Here is a 6,581-nt window from a genome sequence, read left to right as displayed (position 1 = left end):
TCTGACTGTCCCGACTATGTGCCCAAGACTACCCGGTTTTGCTGGGTATTTTCGGCACATGGACCCGGGCATTCACTGCAGAGGCACAGCTGTATTTGTATCCAATACAATACCTCACGAGGTTATAGCCAACCCTGTGGACTGTGGGGAGGATGTCGAGGTACAGGCCATCCTTGTGCACATACCTGTGGCGCCCATTACCATCTATAACATCTACAAGAACCCAAGACACACCCTCGACATTGCAGAGCTCCTCGCACTAGCACGCACTGAGTGTATTATTGTGGGTGGAGATTTCAACGCACATCACCCTATTCTGCACTCTCACTCAGCAACCAATGCTGCTGGCAGACATATAGCAATGCTCCTACACGATATTCCAGAGGTAAAGTTGCTAAACAATGGAGACCCCACACACCTGTTGGGTGGCTGCCTCGACCTTACCTTCGGGTCAAGACAACTCGCAGCAGGAGCCACATGGGAAACTCATCCTCACCTTGTCAGTGACCACTTTGCAGTGATCACCACCTTCAACATCAACAGGCCTCCCACAGTTGTGCTGCCTCCTAGATGGGACGTAAAGAGGGCCAACTGGAAGGTGTTCCAGGATTATCTTCAAAACTGGTGGTCCACATACTCTCTATCTGAAGACTGTGATACGGCTGAACAGGAGCTAATCACTGTTCTCATCCAGGCAGCAGAGTGCGCAATTCCAAAGAAGTCCGCAGGACGCACTCACAAAAGAGACTGGTGGTTCTACAACGACGAGGTGCGGGAGCAGAACCACCGCATCAACTCTTTTAGGAAGCTATACAGGCGTAACCCTACGGCAGAGAACAGGAATACTCTGAGAGCCATTGTGCAGCATGCCCGCAGAATCTCTCTCAGAGTAAAAACTGAGAAATGGCTGGAGTGGTGCTCAACATTCGGGCATCACACCACCTTATCTGAGATATGGGGCAAGCTCAACATAGCAACTGGCAAGAGCAAGCCGAGGCCACCAGCACACCCGAACCCATCCCAGGAAGCAGAGAAACTAGTGGAGCTTTTCACTTCCAGGGGAGCCTCCACTCAGCTCTCACAGGACATCCGGAATATACAGACGGATCTTCTGCCACAGCGCCAGCTAACGATACAAGCTGCATGTGAGTCGGAAGATGTGACTGATGTAGACCTCACGGACTTGGAACTCCGACGTGCCATTAAGAACACAGGTGACACTGCCCCGGGCATCGATGGTGTGACGTACTCCATGATTGCACGGGCTGGGCAGAGTGGATGGGAGGCCATACTAGACGTCATTAACAAGTCGTGGAGGGCCAGGACACTCCCAGCAGCTTGGAAGAAAGCTACAATCGTACCAATTCCAAAGCCCAAGGACCCAGGCAGTATGAGACCCATATCGCTGACCAGCTGCTTAGCCAAGACTGCTGAGAGGATGGTGTTAAACCGCCTCCTATGGAAACTTGGACCCTCTCATCATCACATATTTGGCTTCACCAAAGGAGTGGGAACAGCAGAGTGCATAACCACTCTACTAAGCCAGATTGCTGATAGCAACAAAAAACCTAGTATCGTCGTCTACCTCGACCTTGAGAAGGCATTTGAGCTGGCCAGCCCCACAGCAATTCTGGCAATACTAGCTCGGAAGGGAATCAAAGGACGCCTCCTGGCCTGGATAGAGTCCTACCTTAGGGGCAGGCAGGCCTGTGTCAGCTTTCAGGGACACTACTCTTCCTTTAAAACCCTGGAAAACGGTACGCCACAAGGAGGTGTGCTGAGTCCTACCCTGTTTAACATCCTTATGCAGGAACTTGTGAGCCTTCCCTTTCATAGTGGTACACAGCTCCTCAGCTATGCTGATGATCTTGCACTAGTAGTGAATGGGAAAGGCAATTTAGAACGACAGGCTCAGAGAGCTTTGGACCTAATTACGCAGTCTTGCAAGGAACTAGGCCTCAAGATCTCGGCCGAGAAATCTCTTGCAATGATGTTCAAGGGACCAGATCCTATGAATAGATTACGTATTCAGGATATAGAACTTGAGTGGACAGGCTCCTACCTGTACTTGGGAATCTACATTGATAAAAAGCTGACCTTTCAGAAACAGGCCGAGTATGTCAGGTCACGTGCTCTACTCAGACTCAACGCCATGAGAGCCATGACGAGGCACCGTGCAGGGGCAAGCAAAGATGTACTTCGCTTGTACTATATACAAGCTATACGCTCGCTCATTGACTACAGTGCACCGGCTTTAGCTCATCTCTTCCCGCAGAGCAGGCAAAGGGTGGAGGTCGTACAAAACCAGGCGATAAGAACTATGCTTGGTGCCCCCATCTGGACCAACACAGTATGTCTCAGATCTGAGGCCCGGCTTCCTTCCTTGGCTGACAGAGTAAGATACTTAAACGCCTGCAAAGTGGCCACGATTCTGCACCGGCAGCAAGGTACCCCACTGAGGAGACGGATATTAACAACCATGTCACAAGATCCCACACTCTTCACGGACTACTCCTGGATTCGTTCGTTTTGTGCTGCTGGGCGGAAGCTGCTGCCTGTACAGCTGCTCTGTGAGAAGAGTTGTGACCTTCCTGTTGCTGGGTACCATCCACCACCTCCCTGGCGCCCAGATCCAGCCGATGTTTTCATTATGCAGCTGCCCATCTCTAAGTGTCTCTGCAGTCGAGACACCCTCAGCAATCATGCTGAGACAAGCATGGCACTGGCAGAGGGAGTCACATGTGCAGTGTATTTCACAGATGGTTCTGTCGACCCTGATAGGAAGAGAGCAGCAGCTGGACTGTACCACAATGGTCACACACAAGGCTGGCGACTCCCTGACCACTGCACGATCCTTCAAGCTGAGCTGGTGGCGATTCAGCAGGCATTGTCACATGCCCTACGACATCGACTCCGACCTGTCATACATGTTGATTCCACCTCTGCAATCAATGCCCTCTCCCATCCTCAACCACAGGATAATGTTCACCTCATCACATCGATCCTGAGCATAATGACAGCCTTAGAAGTTCAGGGTAATAGATCGACATTGAACTGGATCCCCAGCCATGCTGGCATCCGGGGAAATGAGGTGGCAGATGATGCAGCCAAGGCAGCAACAGACTATCCACATGTTGGGATTACTGTCCCAATCAGCCTACGACAGACCAAACTGGTGGCTGCCAGAGCCACGAAACTTATGGGGGAGGTCTTAGGTGATACCCCATCTCAACAGTGGTACCGAGCAGCGACTCAGGGAGAACCCCCTCCATATGATAGAAGCTGGTCCAGAGCGCAGTGTACCGCCATCCATCGGCTTCGTTTGGGCTTTCCCACAGCCAAGATGATGGTAGACAAGGCTGAGGAGGAGATGTGCCAGTACTGTCAGCACGTTGTCCAGCGGCCCCTAACACACTATCTTCTAGAGTGCGAAGCTACTGAGACACTCCGCAGGCAACTAGGGGTGATATTCCCTCCCGAAGAGGACCCAGAGATGACTGCGGCCATGCTAGTGTACCATGGGGTCAACGAACCAGACAAGCTGTTACCTGTAATAATGACATATCCTCCTCCTCGCTAGTGTCCATAGTTACATATGGTGTCGCTTATGAGATGCACCAGTTGAACTGACCAGAGGGGCGCTTGAGCGGCATGCGTCGCATCATTGTGGAAACCTTTCTCCATCGGGAGCCAGAGACGGGTCATCGCAAGATTGGGACCCGTGCCAGGACTATGGTCTTGGCGAACATTATACATACTCTTCATCTCCATATTGTTTCATACTATGGAACGATGCTCTTCTCCAGACTGAGGGACTGACCACCTCAAAACTTTAAGGGTGATGGACTGATTACATCGTCTTCAAGTATCTTCTGCTTCTATCAACTTTTCTGTACTTGACTGAAGAAGCCTACTGTGTAGGCGAAACGTTTCATAATAAAGATACCTAACTGTTGCATATGTGTCTTACCTAACAACCTGTCGGTATTTTATACCATTTTAATGTTCATTATTTAACTTATAAGTGCTAGGGTTATGGACACTCCCGAGCTTCAGAACCTTGCATTTATCTACATTGAACTGCATCTGCCACTTTTCTGACCAAGAGTAGAGTTTGTCTAAATCCTCCTGAAGTTCCCTAACATCTTCGTTTGAATCAATTATCCTACCTATCTTCGTGTCATCGGCGAATTTGCTCATATCGCTAGTAATTCCTTCATCAAGATCATTGATATATATTATAACCAACAACGGGCCCAAGACTGATCCCTGTGGAACGCCACTTGTTACTGATCCCCACTCGGATTTAACCCCATTTATGGACACTCTTTGCTTCCTGTCTGTGAGCCACAATTCGATCCACGAGAGCACCCTTCCCCCAATGCTATGAGCTGCTACTTTCTTCAACAGTCTTTGGTGCGGAACTCTATCAAATGCCTTACTAAAATCTAAGTAAATAATATCAAATTCTTTATCGTGGTCAACAGCCTCAAAAGCTTTACTGAAGGAAGTTAATAAATAGTTAGACAAGACCGGCTTCTTGTGAATCCATGCTGAGTATCATTAATCAAGCTATGCTTATCGAGATGGCTTCTTATAATCTCAGCTATAATTGACTCTAGTAATTTGCCTACAATTGAGGTCAGGCTTATTGGGCGGTAATCTGACGGTAACGACTTGTCCCCTGTTTTAAAAATAGGAATTACATTAGCCATCTTCCACATATCAGACACTACACCTGTTTGAAGAGATAAATTAAAAATATTAGTTAATGGTTCACAGACTTCCATTTTGCATTCCTTTAGAACCCTTGAAAAAACCTCATCAGGACCCAGTGACTTATTTTGCTTCAGTCGGTCTATCTGCTTCACAACCATTTCACTAGTGACTGTGATGTTACATAACTTATCTTCTTCTGATCCACTATAAAAATTAATTACCGGAATATTATTAGTGTCTTCCTGTGTAAAAACCGAGAGAAAATAATTATTTAAAATCGAGCACATTTCATTCTCTTTGTCAGTAAGATGCCCATAGTTATTTTTAAGGGGACCTATCTTATCTCTGACTTTTGTTCTATAGACCTGGAAAAAACTTTTTGGGTTAGTTTTAGAATCCCTAGCAACTTTAATTTCATAGTCCCTTTTAGCTTTTCTTATCCCCTTTTTAATGTCCCTCTTAATGTCAATATACTGATTCATAAGATGACCCTCGCCTCTTTTGATACGCCTATAAATTCCTTTCTTATGCCCTAGTAGATATTTCAGCCTATTATTCATCCATTTTGGGTCATTTCTATTTGATCTAATTTCCTTGTAAGGGATAAACGTTCTTTGAGCAGCATGTATTGTGCTCAGAAAACTCTCATATTGATAGCTCTCTTCGTTACCCCAGTCAACAGATGATAAGTGTTCTCTAAGCCCATCGTAATCTGCTAAGCGAAAATTTGGGACTGTTACTGAGTTATCCCTACTATCATACTTCCTTTCAATTCTAAATGTAATTGATTTGTGGTCGCTAGCACCCAGTTCCTCTGAAACTTCTAAATTATTAACAAGGGATTCATTGTTTGCCAGAACTAAGTCAAGCAGGTTATTACCCCTTGTAGGTTCTGTCACAAACTGCTTCAAAAAACAATCCTGAACTACTTCTAAGAAGTCGTATGATTCTAAATTCCCAGTTAAGAAATTCCAATCAATATGACTTAAGTTAAAGTCTCCTAGAATTACTACATTATCGTGCCTTGTGGCCCTAACAATTTCCTCCCATAGTAGTCTCCCCTGGTCCCTATCTAAGTTTGGGGGACGGTATATCACACCTAAAATTAATTTTTCATGCCCCTCTGAAAATTCTATCCAAACAGACTCTGTATGTGTTACTTCAGACTTAATACCCGTTTTTATGCAACAGTTCAAACGATCTCGGACATACAATGCCACGCCACCCCCCTTCCCGATACTTCTATCTACTTGGAACAATTTAAAACCCTGAATGTGACATTCTGCAGGCATGTCCCGACTTTTTGAATTAAACCACATCTCAGTAATGGCAAATATATCTATGTTACCTGCACTAGCAACTAGTCTCAACTCGTCCATCTTATTCCTAGCACTGCGACTATTTGTGTAATAAATATTTAAAGACCCTCCTCTCTCTTTACCCTTCCTGCTCCTTTCTGTTATTCCACTAAACCTATTACTGTCCTTGTCAATTAGTGCCTCTTGCTTTCCAATATCCACCTCATTTTGCCTATTACTAGTTCTCCTAGTACTCATATTACTACCCTGCGACTTCACAGTTTTCCTGCCAAAACCCATACCACTAACTATTCCTAGTTTAAAGACCTAACAGCTCCCTCCACTGCGTTAGCCAGTGCTCCCACCCCACACCTAGATAAGTGAACCCCATCCCTGGCATACATGTCATTTCTGCCATAGAATAGGTCCCAGTTGTCAATGAATGTTACCGCATTTTCCTTACAGTATTTGTCCAGCCAGCAATTGACACCAATTGCTCTGGACAACCATTCATTTCCAACTCCTCTCCTTTGCAAAATGCCACATATGACAGGTTTCCCACCC

The sequence above is a fragment of the Cherax quadricarinatus genome, chromosome 39 (genome assembly GCF_038502225.1).
Source record: "Cherax quadricarinatus isolate ZL_2023a chromosome 39, ASM3850222v1, whole genome shotgun sequence".
In the NCBI taxonomy this organism is placed as follows: Eukaryota; Metazoa; Arthropoda; class Malacostraca; order Decapoda; family Parastacidae; genus Cherax; species Cherax quadricarinatus.
Note: the sequence above shows the minus strand (reverse complement) of the source record.